The 15550-nt window shown below is 38.8% G+C and overlaps 1 long non-coding RNA gene across 1 annotated transcript; it reads right to left on the bottom strand.

Moving 5' to 3' along the window:
* Nucleotides 1–637: 637 nt before the first annotated feature.
* Nucleotides 638–3545, bottom strand: LOC120496986. Its single transcript, XR_005626390.1, has 3 exons — nucleotides 3226–3545; nucleotides 2869–2917; nucleotides 638–916 (listed from the first exon to the last, which is right to left on the bottom strand). It is a non-coding gene; the product is annotated as an uncharacterized LOC120496986 (long non-coding RNA).
* Between the last annotated feature and the right edge of the window lie 12005 nt (nucleotides 3546–15550).

The following is a 15550-nucleotide window of genomic DNA, read 5'->3' as shown; positions in this document are numbered from 1 at the left end:
TCCGTATGTTCAAACTTTTAGGTCCTAGGCCAAGCTGTGGCCTCAGCTGTGCAAATGTAAACCAAGCAACTGTATTCACTTGAGTGAGTTTCCATTAGCAAAGGCACAAGCAAGACTTGGCTCTCACACCTGATGTGCCTTACCACTCTAATAATCTCACGTTGGGATCTCAGGAACAGAAATACTTAAGTGTTCATAACACTTTGCTAAATATATATCTAAATCTATTGCAGGTCAGGCTTTTACTGAAGCACCATTTAATAATTGTTTGGCAAAAAAAAAGGGGCTACATTCATTGACCCGAGGTTCTAAATTTACCATTTGACTATATATTTTTCTTTAAATATGCTCTGACTCAGACACACATTCATTGCGATTTGTGTACACAGGTTTCATACGCTCAGCTCTGTTTGCTTTCTGTGTAAAACAGAAGAGGTCACTGTATCTGAACTTACAGCTAGACTAATAAGTAACTTGAATGCAAACAAATCAAGCAATCTTGATCTAAAATCAGCATGAACCAGTTGATTTTCTTCACTGAATCCCTGCAAATGAGCTAAGTGGAAGAAGGAAAGCATCTACTTTGGAGAAGACAAAGGGGAGCTTTTAGTCTTATAAATGAAATCTCACACAAGAGCCACTCTGCCTGACCAGGTGACCCCACTTTTCCCTCCCCAAGGTCCACGTGCTCCAGCAAACTCTGAGAGCCTTCTCCCAGCTCTTGGAAGGAGGGGAGAAGTTTACTATTGGGAGAAAGACTTTATAGCTCACCAGCTGTGTGAACAAACTCAGACATATTTGGCTTCTGTGAACTTGGCTAAATCAATGAAACATCAGAGCTCAAACTTGATGCTTTATTTCCTTTAGTCTGAGGTTCTGCTCACTATAAACGTGATCTGGAACAGCACGTGTGAGACTGTAAAGCAAAAAAGAAATGAAAACAAAATGTGATTGTACATGAGATCAATTCCATGCTGACGTGATAATACGTTCAAAATTCTCATTTCTGTAGAAAGCTGACCACAGGCACTTCATCAATCAGTATTTCGATTTGTAATGTGTTCCGTATGGTTCTCTGTCATTACTTAATGGGGAACATCCCCTCTGAAAACATCTGACTCTGAGCTCTGCATCGAGAGAGCTGCTCGTGTTTCAACCACGTTTCCCAGAAACTGAACACTCAGCAACATATTCATTTTAGTGACAGCCACCACTAATGAGAAACAGCCATGGGCTCGTTGAATCTTTTACAAGCCAAAGAAATTTATATTAGCAAGAAAAAAAATCTCACTACAACTGAATCTCTAGAATCCCCAAAATCTTGATTTTATCACCCTAAAGCTCATAGTGGGTTGGCACTTGTACTTGTCTATTTTTTATTTTATAGTATCTCTCTGTCTAGTTTTTGGGGGGATTTTTTGGTTGGGTGGTTTTTTTGTTTGTTTGGTTTTTGAGGTTTTTTTTGGGGGGGTGTTTGGGTTTTGGATTTTTTGGGGTTTTTTGGTAGTTTTTTGGGTTTTTTTAATTTCCAGTTAGGCCAGTTGTTCTGACATGTGTTCTGCATATCAGGTACAGGAAGCTGGGGCATGAATTGGAGAGTTTATCACAAGCTGAGAGGTGGTGGAAAAAAATAAGCCCATCAGAAGCAAAAAGCTCATACAACACTCAGTGATGGCATTGGAATAGAAGGAGCTAAAGAAACCAATTTAAAAATCTGTGGCATTTTGTTGGAGAGCTATATTATTTTCCTGCATCAGTTTTCCTTTCTCACTACATCAGGGAATTACTAATCTCAAAATTTCTTGGGTTTCATTGTTTTGTTTTAGGTTTAGGATTTTTTTGGGGGTGGGGAGGCATTTGTTTGGTTTTTTAATAAAGAGGAGCAGCTGTGCAAAATTTTGACTTGCCAACATATGAAACTTCTAAAAAATTACTGGACCCACAATACAATGCAAGTTGTGAGGAAACTAAAATTTCAGACTACATGAAAACAGCAACTGTTTCAGAAGACTGGAGGGAACAAGTGTCATCACCTTTTCCCGTGCTGGGGCAGAGACGAGTAACAGCCGACCCCGACATCATACCTTTATTTAGAAGAGTCTACTGGTTGTTCAAGGCATTACTTGGAAATTGTCATTAAAAGCAAAATAATAAATGACTGCACGTTCAGGATGCCACAGCGCCAAATCAGCAGAGTTTCTACAGAGAAAACTGTGTCTCAATAATCTTCTAAAACTTAAATCTATCAAGATTTATATATACCAACAAGACATTGACAAAGGATAATTTATTTCCATAGTGAGCCTGAAAGACATAAAGCAGGATACCAGGCAAGACACAGCTATGGTAAAAGTAAGATTAGCAACTCTGCCATATCATGGGCCACACTGTCCCTTACTCCCAGGGTCTTCAGCAGGATTTATTCCAAGAGTAAATGCTTAGAAATAGAAGGGTATTACAGTTGCCTGAATTTATGTTATGATCTTCTTCAAGGCAGCATACAAAGAATTTCTAAAAAAACCCCTTAAAATAGTGTTATAATTAATAGCATTTTGACAGCTAATCAAGTCAAAGAGATGAAAAGTCAACTCATGTACTGAACTCAAAGCAAGATTAAAACTTCTCAGTTTTTGAAACATACTTCAAAGGAATGTATTATGCTTCATCACACTAAGAAAGTTTACATTTGCTCCTAAATTCATTGCTTTTAAAACAATTGTCCCTCCTGAACCTCAGTTTGGTTTCAATGGCAATATTTCCACCTTCACTATAAAAACCAATGAAGTACTTTGTTGTTTATAAATAAAGAAATTAAATCCCAACCTCACAAGTGATACCAAGGCCACCTAGCTCTTTTTAGTTACTTACCAGATTCAAATAGAAGAGTCAAGAATTCCATCAGTCAGAGTAGCAACAACTAAAAAAAAAAAACAAACTCTTAGAAGTTTGTTGTGATGTGAGCAGCTGAGTCTCTGAAAAAGCATATCTATGCAAGAACTTTTATAAAGCATCCAAATGTTCCAAGCACGTTGAAATATAAGAGAGAACAGAGAATGCAGAAATCAAAAATCTTGCTAGCTAAAGGAAAGCATTTGAAACAAAAGAGAAGGAAAATACTAAAGCTAGAAATTAAAAGAAAGCAAGTCAGAGAAAGACATGAGACAGAGATCAAAATATCTGGATGAGCATTTGCAGGTTTACATAAAGGACTTTACATAAACTGACCTTCAAGACATGAGCAGTGTCACTTTACAGAAGAAAAACAGTAGACAATGAAAAAGAAACAAAAACAAAAAAAATTACAGGTTTGCTGATAGATTTCTAGAAGCAAAGCCAAGGAGAAGGGACTATAATGTTGTAATGTATAAGCAAAGCCTACAAGACCCCAAGCATAGGTATCAACACAGCCTCACAAAAAATGAGAGCAAATTCTCAGGGCACATGTTAAGTATCAGGCTAATCCAGATAACCAACTTGCAGGTGCAAAAAATTAGGTTGAAATTATGTTCTCTCAAAACAAGCAGCTGATTGGAAGCACACCTGAAGTTGACTTTTGGTGTGTGCCTCACCACCTTGCTGATCATTCAGATTATTCTCTTGACCTTTCAGTTACCTTCGTTCAGAAAGTTCATGTGTGTGTTGAACTGGGTCTCTTTTCTTTCATTTCATCTCTTAGCTGTTACAGAATGACTTTTCCACCTGATAAAGAGCTTGTCAGCTTTATGCAACCCTTGTTCCTGTGGGGTGTTGCAGTGTGCTTCCCAAAGATGTTGTCAGAGGCAAACTTCAACAACTGCTGAGTGTTCAAGAGTATTTTCTTCTAAGAATTCACATTTTGCCTCTGAAAAACAGATTATGCCAGATTTGATGCTGGCTATATTTTGAAATGAAACTTTTAGAGATGTTCCTTTTTTTTTTTTTCCAACAGGTTAAAGCTGTCAAGGATGCACCCGGCACATTTCAGCTGTTCAGAACCCAAAAACTGCAGCAGTGGTAGTAAAAGGTCTGCTGCTACCACTGTCCTACCTGATCAGGTGCAAACAGAAGAATTATCCTAATCCTCCTGCAGTGATAAGGGAGCAAGGTAGAAGTGTTGGGCTGTGCATATGCATAGTACTTGTCTGTCAGAGAGAAATTACTCAATGTTTAGTATACAAAAAGGTAAAACTGAGATGAACCACAAATTATTTTAGTCACAATACTAAATGTTTAGCTATTTTTCTCAGATATAATCCTGTTCACATTTCTTTTGAGAAAATCAGAAAGGCTTCATATATGCATGTCAGTATTTCTCAATAACAGCAGCAGTAATTGATAATCCCTTGGTACCAGAAAACGTGCAAAACATGTCATTTTGTTTTTCTTTGGATTATTGCATTCACAATAAATGTCATAATACTGCCATTCTCATAGGAAGTGAACAAATTGAGAGACCCAAACTCTGGCTAGTTGCTTGTGGGCACAATTTCAGAAAACTGAACTTTGGATACTCTACCTCTCCAAAACTGTCTTCCTGATTTTGGTTAGAAGGTATAGTTCAGGACTTTATTTTATGCAGGGAAAGATAAAAACCTTATGTTGGAGTATGTAGGCAAGCTGATCCAACCAATATGAATGGAAACAGCATCAGGCTTGAATTTGGAAAAACGGATTTCTGTTGTTTTTTCCTTAAAGGAGTTCAAGGCTTCTTACCACAGGCAGATAAGAGCTTGCAAGAACCTATTTTCAGTTTAATGCCGAACTGAATGGAAGCTCACCTTGCTCCTTCTGCACATAATCATGTTCCATAAAAACACCTTAGACCTCACTGACAAACAAGGGATAAATGAGTAGAAAGAAGTCTTTACAATGCCTTCAGCAAGTAGTTCCCTGCACTGCTTCAGCAGTTGATACCTCTAACACGAGCCTAGTGAGGGGAGGAGACACAATGTGTGCCTATCACATTTCATTTTCCAGGTACCTGCTGGGCACCAGCCTTGGGCTTCTGCTGCTACCACAGGCTTCCTATTGCTGATAATTAATTATTTATAGCTAACAATGTTAGTTATGTTCCCATTATTTATTAGAATCATTGTTGTGACTGCCCTGTTGCAGAAGGCTAAATCTCAGGTTCCAAGTTGGTTTTTATTCACACAGAATTATTCTCAGTAGGTAAAACCTGACTTTGGCATGATTATTTGGTCAGAATTACTCTTCATTTCCAGAGCTATGTGGCCACACCATTCCATGCACCTCCAGTAATAAACTTTTCTAGTTATTTAACCAAGAACACATGGGTTGCCACTGTCTTCCTTCAATCTGAGGGTAGAGAAAGTAATTTCTAATCATATTATTGTTTTGGTTTGGGTTTTTTTCATTCAAGAGTGAGGGAGAAGGTGACTCACATTCTGTTTGGAGTTCAGCAGCTGCCTCCTACTGTCCCCCTGAATCATCAGTTTGGTTGCAGCATTTCTGCCTTGGTCTTTATAGTTTGCAGAAAGAGCCTGATTAACCAGCCTTTGGTTTCATAGCCTTATAAAACATTCTTGCACAATTGGGCTAGCCAGCTATTCTTAAGAAGGGATGCAGTGAAATCTGAGAATTGGATTGTGAGGGGAATTTGCAGTGTCAAAAGGAATTTAATCACAATTATTCCTTTCACTCCTTTTGGCACTGATTTAAGTACTTACTTTGATATCAGGTTAGTATAGGAAAGAAGAACGGTCATTTTTAAAGGGACCTTTCTGCAGCCATCGGTGAGTATTTTAAATAACTGCCATGAATGGCATGTCAGCCTCATCAGCATTCTGAACTTTCACATAGTGTAGAATGTCTTTAGTAAAGATCAGTATATATCTGTTGTGTTCAAGGTTAATAAAAAAAAATTGATACAAAATTTCAGGAATGGCCTCCTGTCAGAGTCTTATTTTTCCATGGAATCACCAACAAGGAATCCCTGTAAACGGTTGCTGATGACACAGATGATTCAGAACATCAGAAATGCAGGTTCAGGTCCCACATGTGAGATTACAGAATGTTATTTTGATCCTCTTTTCATTAAGTGTATTGACAAGATTCTGGGTCCTATCACAAGCTAAACTTTGTGAATGTAGCTTTGAGCGCATAAAGCGGTTTAGGGACTTAGTAAAGACATCCTGATTTTCATTACATTAGATGTTCACTGTGGGGATCTGAGATTTATGCCCCATTATTAAGCCTGACCTTTAGCATGCCCTGATGTTCAGCATCCTTCAGTAACTTTCAGAGGGAATTTATGCCATGCTGCTTGCCATGTGTGACTAACATAGCAATGGGTTGATTTTCAGTTCTTGTTATGTGCTCTCTCCTTAAAAAGTGCTCTACAACAACAGCTATTAGTGACAAAAATAATAATCACCACCCTAATTTATGTTATTAGTTACATGGAATTACAAGACATGAGTTAACATTGGCTCTGCCCATAAAAATTGTAATTGTCTCCCCAAAATACAAATTAATTTTATGTCTGAGGAAGACTGCTAAGCAACAGTAACAAATGCCATATTTATTAGGACTAGCCCACTTAAATGGAATACATGAAGCTTCATAAATCTTATATTGCTTATGCAATATGCAAACACTAATTTCATATCAAATATGTGACTGACATTAACAACCTTTTCAGTGTGTCAAAGTAGGTGTCACTGTTAAAAAGCAATTTTTTAATAGATTCCTCAAAAGATGAGAAACAGAAAACCTTAACTTGGTAAAATACATATAAATGTCTTCTTGGCTACCACTGTTCTACTGATTTGACACTAATTCCAAAATACATAAAAACTTATACCATGTTATAGAAACATAATATATCAGAATTATACAATTATAGTAATAGCTATTTCTTATTTAATATTGTCCCTCTATAGGTAGTAAAAGCAGAAAAGTGTACAGATCTCTATTCCTGCTTAAGTTCAGCATAAGATAACCAAATTTTGATGAAAAGCACTCTTGTGCTTGACCAACATGGCATAATTTTAATATATAGGCAGCATGGTACTTCTGACATATTTTAATCGTACTGTTCTCTGTTTTCAAAATACTGACATATTTTTAAAATGTGGTGCCAGGTACTTTAGTTAGACTGATGTCACCTAATAAGCTGTATTGGAATTCAAAACATCACTTTTTCATATATCTTTAATCATTCACTGCATACAACACACATATGAATCTTTTGTTACGATAAATAAATGGAATAATTTCCCAACACGGCACATATTTATTCAGGATTCACAATCCCTTCCATTAATAACTGTAAGTATATTTCTCTGAATTTGTGTTGGGGAAGTTAATGCCCCAAAATCAGCATTTTCCACAGCAGCCCCATGGATGGTGCTCAGCCAAAGGCACAGCTGTTTGAGCAGCTCTTTGTGTGGGTTACCAGGGAATGACCACAGAAAGCCTGTTTGTGTGCTTCTCTGGGGGAAGGGATTCTGCACATGCACTCAAATGTATTTTCTACTCATGTTGTACAATCTCCTTCCAAGTTTTGAATCTCCTGGCACATTTTTATGCATCCTGATGATCTCATCATCATCATATAAAACATGACTTGAAGAAAGGGAAAACAGGTGGGGGCTCAATTTTAGTGATTCCCATTCTGCCCTCACTGCTCCTTCCCACCAAGCTGCCCTCCTTTTCCTCCTCCCTCCCCACTTCAGTTACCCAGCAAAAACCACCAAGGGAAAAACCAACCAAGAAAATGTTTCATAAGAAAAAAATCCCATGGCACCTTCTCCCTGACACACACACACACACAAGGCAGCTTTAGCAATAACCACAACCATCCACTAAATCAAAAAAGTCAACATAATGAACATACAAAAGTGTGAACTGCTAAACTGTGATATTCAGTTAGTTCTTGGCAGAACTGTTTTAAAATAAGTAGGGTTGACACTTGATTAGAAATAGACACTTTTTCTTTCTCTTTCTTTTTCTTTCTCTTTCTTTTTCTTTCTCCCCCTTCCCCCCACCCCCCTTCTTTCTTTCTTTCTTTCTTTTTAACTAGAAATGAATTATATTTGAATCTCACTGGAGCATAGATAAATGCAAGCTAACATATTTTTAACTTGATTACATTCTGCAGTGATATATAGAGGCACATAGCTACAGTAAGTGATTCCATGGAGAGAGAGGAGGAGGGAGGGAGAGAGGGAGGGGAAAGCCCTCTGCGAATATGATAAGGAAAGCTGGGATGAATTGTGGTCTCTGTTCTCTGTTATCCAAGGGTGGCTAGCTGCTGCTGCACTAAAGGCCTTTATTCCCTGCCTGTGGGAAAGTGGTGGGCGAAGGCTGCATTCTCAGTTACACTGCACATGCAGATTTTAATTAGCTGGATTAAAAACAAGACCGTATCATGTCCTTTAGCAGTATTCTATCTAGAAACAAAAGATTTTCTTTCCTGGCTTCTGCAAGCAGCACAGTACAGCATTAATAAAAAAAAGGTCATGGCAGTTCAAGATGAAAGGTCACACATGATAGAAACTCTATGTGAGGGGGACATCATGTTTATCTCTGTGATAAAGGAGCTCTGTCCAAGCAGGTCAGCATGCCATGCCTCAGCAATAGGAAAATATAAACATATGGAGTGGATAGATGGTGGAATGGGGAGTTTGGAAAAGTGACTTCAGTTGTGGAATTAGAGAAGGGGTGGAGGAGAGGAGAGGGAATTGTTTGAGAGAGAATATAAGCTGAAAGGATTCAGCTTTAAAACAGCCAAAAAGGGTCAAAAAGAGCCTGAGATGAAGCCTGGGGTGATGGCTCCAGAGCACAGCTCAGAGCCTGTGCAGGGTGAATGAGCACTGAGCCAGCAGGCACGGACTACCAGCCCCGGCCACTGGGCTACGTCCTTGCACACCAAAGCCCACTTAAGCATGGCCAGAGCCTGTACCCTTCTTCCACAAAGAGACTGTGGACTCATCCCTGGGTCGAGCTTCAAGCCCCTAATTCCAAAGCCTCCCTAGACTGAGTGCTTGGGCTGAGACTGGGGTTTTTATGTTTTATTTGGACCACCACAACTATTGTGTTGGGGGTTTGTATCTTATGTTTTTGTTGTTTTCTTTTCTTTTTCTTCAGTGGGGAGCCAGGCTTTCCCTCAGTGAAGGCCAAAGGAATCTGCGTGTAATTCCAAAGAAGAGTTAGCAGCTCTCTAACCCACAGTCTCCAAGGCTTTGCCCTGGAATACACTGAGCTCTTTCAACACCAGTGTTATCAGTAGGAGGGAGATGCAAGACCTCCTCAGTTTCTCACAAGATCAGACTGCAAAAATAAACACATTATGGCCTTATAAACCTTAACTGAGGCACTGGTCTCAGTAGGTCTGAGTACAGCCACTGCCATATGCAAGCATCCATGGGAGAGTGCTTGAAGATTGAGGGGCAAGACAGAAAAGGGAAGGAAAAGGGAAGCAAAATTAGATAAGGTTAAATGTTCCTCCTCTGCTTTACCATATTTCCTGCTTTTCAAAATCCAGCTCAGAGAAAAACATACCCATTTCTGAGTAAATCATTCTGGGCAACAACTTGATTCTTTGCCTCATAACATTTTCATTAAATAAGATTTGCACAGCCTGGGCCATGTATGAATATACATGTGTAGGGCTCTATAACCTCCTTTATGAGACTGATCCATGAATAGGTAAATTATGAAACAGACTTTTTACCCAAAAAGAATCACTGGGTAAAAGCACACAATCAAGTTCTAATAGTTCAGCAAGGTGCTGTACATCAAATGACCACATTAATTAAGAGCACACTCATCCTGTAGCAAACCTGAGGCAAAACATGCATTGCTCTATATGTTGTTGAAATCAGTACCTGTCAGCTTCAGAAATTCAAATATATGCCTGAGGTCTAAGAAAAGTAAGGGCTAGTGCTGGAAGTTAAATAAGGGCTAGTTTCTGGATAAAACAATACAATTTTTTTCATTCTGAGCAGCAATTCAGGGTAGTAGTTACTTACCAAACTGATAACGCAATGATTAAATTGTCCCAGTTCTGCTGCTGCTGCTGAGATCATTGGAAAATCATGGTTTAATTCAATACACTTAGGTAATTTTCTGTAATCTCAGTAATACAGCATAGCCTAATACAATAATTTTGTACGATGAGCTTTTTAAAACTACTCGGCCTTCACTGCCATTTTTCTTCAGAACACAGAAAAAGATTCAGGCATGAATTGCCTGATTCTGATTTATATTGCTGGAGGCAGAAGTATAACACAGAACTGTTCCATGGGATAATCGGGATACTGTTGCGCAGAGTTAGCTCTAGAAACACAGGGCATGAGCTCTCCACTACCTCCCACTGTATGAAGGACATATCAGGCTTATCCAAACCCAGCCCCAGAGCTCTGACTTTGGAAAGATCCTGATATAACAATGCACTCAATGTCCTTTTTGCAGGGTTTAAAATAAATTGCCTTCCCAGACACGTGAAATAAGTTGCCACAGAAATTAAGGGTAGTTTTATGTTCACATCAGTTCAGCATGCTTAGGTGACCTCAAGCAAATTATATGTTTTTATCTCAGCACCTCATTGCTTTTTAGCCCTATATCCAAACAGGGCACTGGTCACACAAGCTCTTAGCAACTTGCTCAAAGCCATAGGAGACCCTTCATCGGGGAGAAGAGCTGAAGCTGCCTTTTCCAGAAGCTCAGCTTGTGTGAAAAATCTCTTGGTAGTTCAAAACCAACAAATTTTGTGCAGGCAGCAACCCAATTTTATTATTCAATGAGATTTCAAATATTTTCAGTGCTCATTTGGTAAAAAATAAAATGAGAAAAATAATCCAAATGTGAAGGAGGTGAACAACATAATGATTATGCTTCTCAGCAGCTTCTGGTTGCTGAGGCCAGAAGGGGGTTTCCTGTTGACTCCAGGCAGAATTACTGAGGTTTCCCTCTGATATTAAACTAAACAAGACCAGCAAGGCATGGGCCTGAAACCATCCATACCACTGGCATGGATTTGGTGCAAGCCTGCTAATGCTCTTCCAGACAATGCCAAAGCACAGCTTAGCAGGTCAGGCACCATCTCCAACAGATATTTTGGATGTGGCCACCATGATTTGGAGGACAAGGAAGTTTAGCTGTGTGGATTCAAGCTATTTCATGCCAGCTGGCCTCCAGGAAAATTCTCTGACTAATTTTGTTTAATAGTTTAGATGTAGTCAATGTGTTCAGGTCTTCCTTTCCTTCCAGTCTTGCAGGAGCCAGCAGTCAGTGCTTCCAAGCATTGGCAGTTTGACGTGGCATTCAGCAGGGTAACAGAAGTAACATGAGTTGACCATACAGCTCTCTGAAATGCAACAGAGTTCATTATATTTTAAAGAAAAGCACTATAATTGAGGGAGTGGATTGAAACAGATCCACTAGAAGTATTAAAGAAACCAAACCAGAAAATGATATGAACAATTGAAAAATGAATAGGTGAATTTGTTTCAAATAATTTGGGGCTAGTTCTCCAGTACTATAAAGCTGTCTGCACAATAAATAAACAAACAAACAAATGAATAAATAAATAAACTGTATTTTTAATAAATACAAACTGTGATATTATGTAAATTCCAGGTACACTGTTAACAGCAATAAAAATAGAAAGCATTACTTTACGTATAACTCAGCCTAGTAGGTTCTAGAAGGAAGAAAACATTTTTCAACAAAGACCTCCTAGTTTAAAGCAATAATCGTCAACATGAGGCTTATATATTGTATGTGGCAGCTGTAACAACATTCATATCTCAGTGTGCCTGGTCTCAGGCAGAGCAAGGGAAGTGCTGAAAACAGTAGCACTCTTCATGGATCTGCTCCAGATCCCACAGAAGTCAGAGAGAATCTACACTCCATGCTTGCTTTCACACTTGGGCAAAACAGCTAATGTTGAGCAAACAGACCACAGCTATGTGGCTCTCCCAGCAAGCCAGGCACATAAGAAAAAATATCTGCTCCCTCCCTAAAGTCAGGATTTGGGTGAGGGGGAGGAAGAGAAACACAGAAGTGGCACTACAGGTACCTGGTTCTTTCGGCAGAGTCTATCTTGCACTGACCCTGGCAACTGTAAAAGCTTAGAAGCCCCACAAGACCCATTGGGTCATTGTAGAGGTTGTTTTTGGGACAGAAAAGGGAGTATGGTTTTCTTTATTATTATCATTAATATGGTATTGCAAAACATTGTCCCTGCTAGAAATGATCATAACAAAATATCAAATCATCAAAATGAGCATGAGTCTCGGGCTCAGCTGGCTTACATGTTCTGGAAAGGTCATTAGTTTAAAGTTTCTACTGCTGGGAACTGAGAAACAATGCCATCTCTCAGGAAACAAATCCTTCTTTTTAATGCTGCCCTGCCCTCCTGATGTTCCTACCACACTTCAGATTGTGTTAAGGGGAAAGAGAAGAGAGCAGATCTCTTCTCCAGAGAACATGGCCATTGCACTGGATTAGAAGACAACGGCTGGCTCACAGGAAGATCATTCTACAGCTTCCCAGTGACAGACTAAGGACTCTGAAAAGTGAACTCTGGCAATTTAAGCAGTACACCAGAGAGACATCAGAAGCACATGTGCTCTTCCATATCCTCCTAAAATAAGCCTACAGGAGCTTAAGATCCTAAAGGAGAACTCCAGCAGGGAAGGCCATATCTACCTAGCAGAGAAGCAGACTGAAAGTTTATTGTGTTCAGCTTGCTCAGCTTCCCACAGTATTTTGTCTCAACGAGTCAAGCCAAGAGCACAGATTCTCATTGCTTGATCAGATGCATTCACTCAGATGTTTTTTCCTGCCTACTCCACACTAGGAAGTCAATATGAGGTAAGAAAAGCAGCACAGGAGACCTCCTATGGTGGTGCACATTAAATTGAAGAAATGGTAGTCCATTGTGTGCAAACTTACAATCACACAGAGGAGAGATGACAGGAGGTAAACTAATTTCCAAGTCATGCCTAAAATTACTAATTCTATATTTTTAGTTCCTGGTCTTCTGTTTTTAAATTTAACAGCACTTTTTAGATTTCAGTTTGATGGTAGGTATTCCAACAAAAATTATGCACAAATATGGACTTAGGAAACTTCTGACCTATATTTTTGATCTGAAACCCCAGGATTACCTCGGTAAGTGACAAATCACTGGAGGAAAAAAAACCCAACAAACCTCACAATCAATATTAAATGATAAAATAATGCCACAAATGAGAAACCAAAAGAATTTTTGCAAAATATGTTCTCTATGCATGTAGATTTAAAAAACATCTTCTTTATGGCCTCAGAACTGATACTACTGTGGCAAGCACAATGCAAAGACACTTTGCTCACAAAGACCTGACACCAGCACTGCCACTGTGTAGCACAGCTTTAAACCTGCACTGAAGCAATGCTGTAAATCAGGACTCATTCCACCAAAGTCAATGGAGCTAAATGACCGTAAAACTGGTGTGAGAGAGAAATCAGGTTGTTAACCTCAAAGGAGAGCTTGCACTTGTCTCACAACCTGTGTTTGGTCAGGCTGTATTTTATTCAAACAAAGCATAAAATGAGAGCCTCAAACTAGGAAATAAATATTTGATTGTAGCTTAGCTATGCTTGATATAATTTCATGACACTAAATTTTTAGTAACTTCTCACTTTCAGCAACATCTCTGCCCATATCCAATAATATTGCATGAATTTGAATGGAGGTGTCTGATTCTAACTTCAAACAGCAACTTTCACCACCTTCTGACCACAGTCTAATTATATGAAAACCCAAAAGTAACTACAAGCTTCCTTCTTTGACCTGGAAAAGAAACCTGACAAGGTTTCCCCAGAAATAAGAGAAATTACTTACCTCTCAAACAGTGGTAGAAGATTGATTCTGGTTCTTTTTCTTGGAAAAAACTTTTTATTTTATGTTACACTACTACTGAAAACAGGAAACTGAGGCCAAGAACCAGAACCTCAGAATATCTACCATCCCCTCTACTTTTTGAATACAGGCTTTACTTTTTATTTTATTACTCAGAAGATAATTTTTGGTTAAATTTTCAATGGGCTGAGGCACATAATATTGACTGTTGGCTGCTGGAAGGGATTTCTCCCTCAGGACCAGCAAGGCACATTCATTGCACTGTAAGTTCAAAACACAGGTATGAAATTTACGTTGTCTCAACTGTCCTGCAGAGAACATAAAATCCTCTGAATTCAGGTAATATGGTCCTACGAATCCCTGGGCCATGAGGTTAAAATGGACCTTTAAACTCTAGAAGAATGTCATGCCAATGCTCACTAGCAGTCAGACAGCACACAGCAATTCAAGAGTCCTTTTGAGGGGAAGAATAACAATGCTGAGGATATTCAGAGTGAATACTGAGCACACCTCTGACCCCTCATCTCCAAAAAGGCATAGCAGAAGGAGAAGAGCTAAAGCAGTGTGCAATAAGGATTATCTGACATGTAGAAAAGCTTCTCTACATGGAGAGTTTAGGAGAGGATGGATTGTCCATGGAGAGGATTCCTTGGCTTGGAAAAAAGATGACTGATGAGTAGTTGACATAAAATTATTAAAAATCAAGAAAATATACAGGAAAAAATTATTCAGTACCATAATTATTTAGATCATAAAAGTTAGGAAGACTTACCAGGAGGACTAGTACTTGCTAGACTAGGAAGACCAAGGGACACACTGTTTTGTTTCATACAGACACTCAGTGCTGTATAGGCCAAAACTGTAAAAAACCCAAACAAAATACAGTCAGATATGCTCTAAAAACAAGGACCCATAAAGGGATACTGACCATGGTGTTATGGATTCCTTCACTCTTCCTTTCTTTGAATGTATTTTGATTATGGGATCATTTCCCTCTGCAGAGATTCCAAAGTTCATATCATTGCATTATTTCTGTTTGCATTACTCAGTATTCCCCACTGTCCAAGTTATATATAAAAATAGCAGATTTGCATACATATTCAATGGAAAAATTATTAACTACATATTAAGAAACTGGCACATCCAGATCTGGATTTCAAGTTCTTAAATATTCAGAGGTGTCTGGAACATATTTAATGATTTGTATTATTAGCTATATGTTGTGTAGTAATTTAATACATATCAGGGAGTATGTGCAAAAATTGTTCAGCACGGAGCTCCTGATTTGTGTTTCCCAACTACATTGTGATTTTAAGGTATTTATTCATGCACTTTGGTTTTGGACCTTGTGTGCATAGTGGAAAATCATGATAAAAGAGCCATCAAAATTTGAAGAAAATATCAAGGAAAATACACTTGGGGTTTTTTCTTTTTTTTTTATTTTTTTTTCTTTTCTTCAATCAGAAATCCTAAAGAGCAAAGGTAAGCCCAGAGTTTTTGCACCTCCAGCCCATAAGCCTCTGTCACTGTACAGAGGGGAGAAAGATGTTGGAGTGGAAAGGGAATAAGCCCTGGCTTGGGTCAAGCATGTGCATTTCAAGGGTTTCATTGAGCTTGCACTATGGCTGCCAGGCTACCCTTGCACTAAATACACTTTCCACTCTGTTTCAGGTTCTGTTTTTTCCAGATGTTAAG

Source organism: Passer montanus, unplaced genomic scaffold (genome assembly GCF_014805655.1).
Source record: "Passer montanus isolate IOZ18808 unplaced genomic scaffold, ASM1480565v1 scaffold12, whole genome shotgun sequence".
Taxonomy (NCBI): Eukaryota; Metazoa; Chordata; class Aves; order Passeriformes; family Passeridae; genus Passer; species Passer montanus.
The sequence above is the reverse complement of the archived record's forward strand: the minus strand, read 5'-3'. Positions and strand labels throughout refer to the sequence as shown.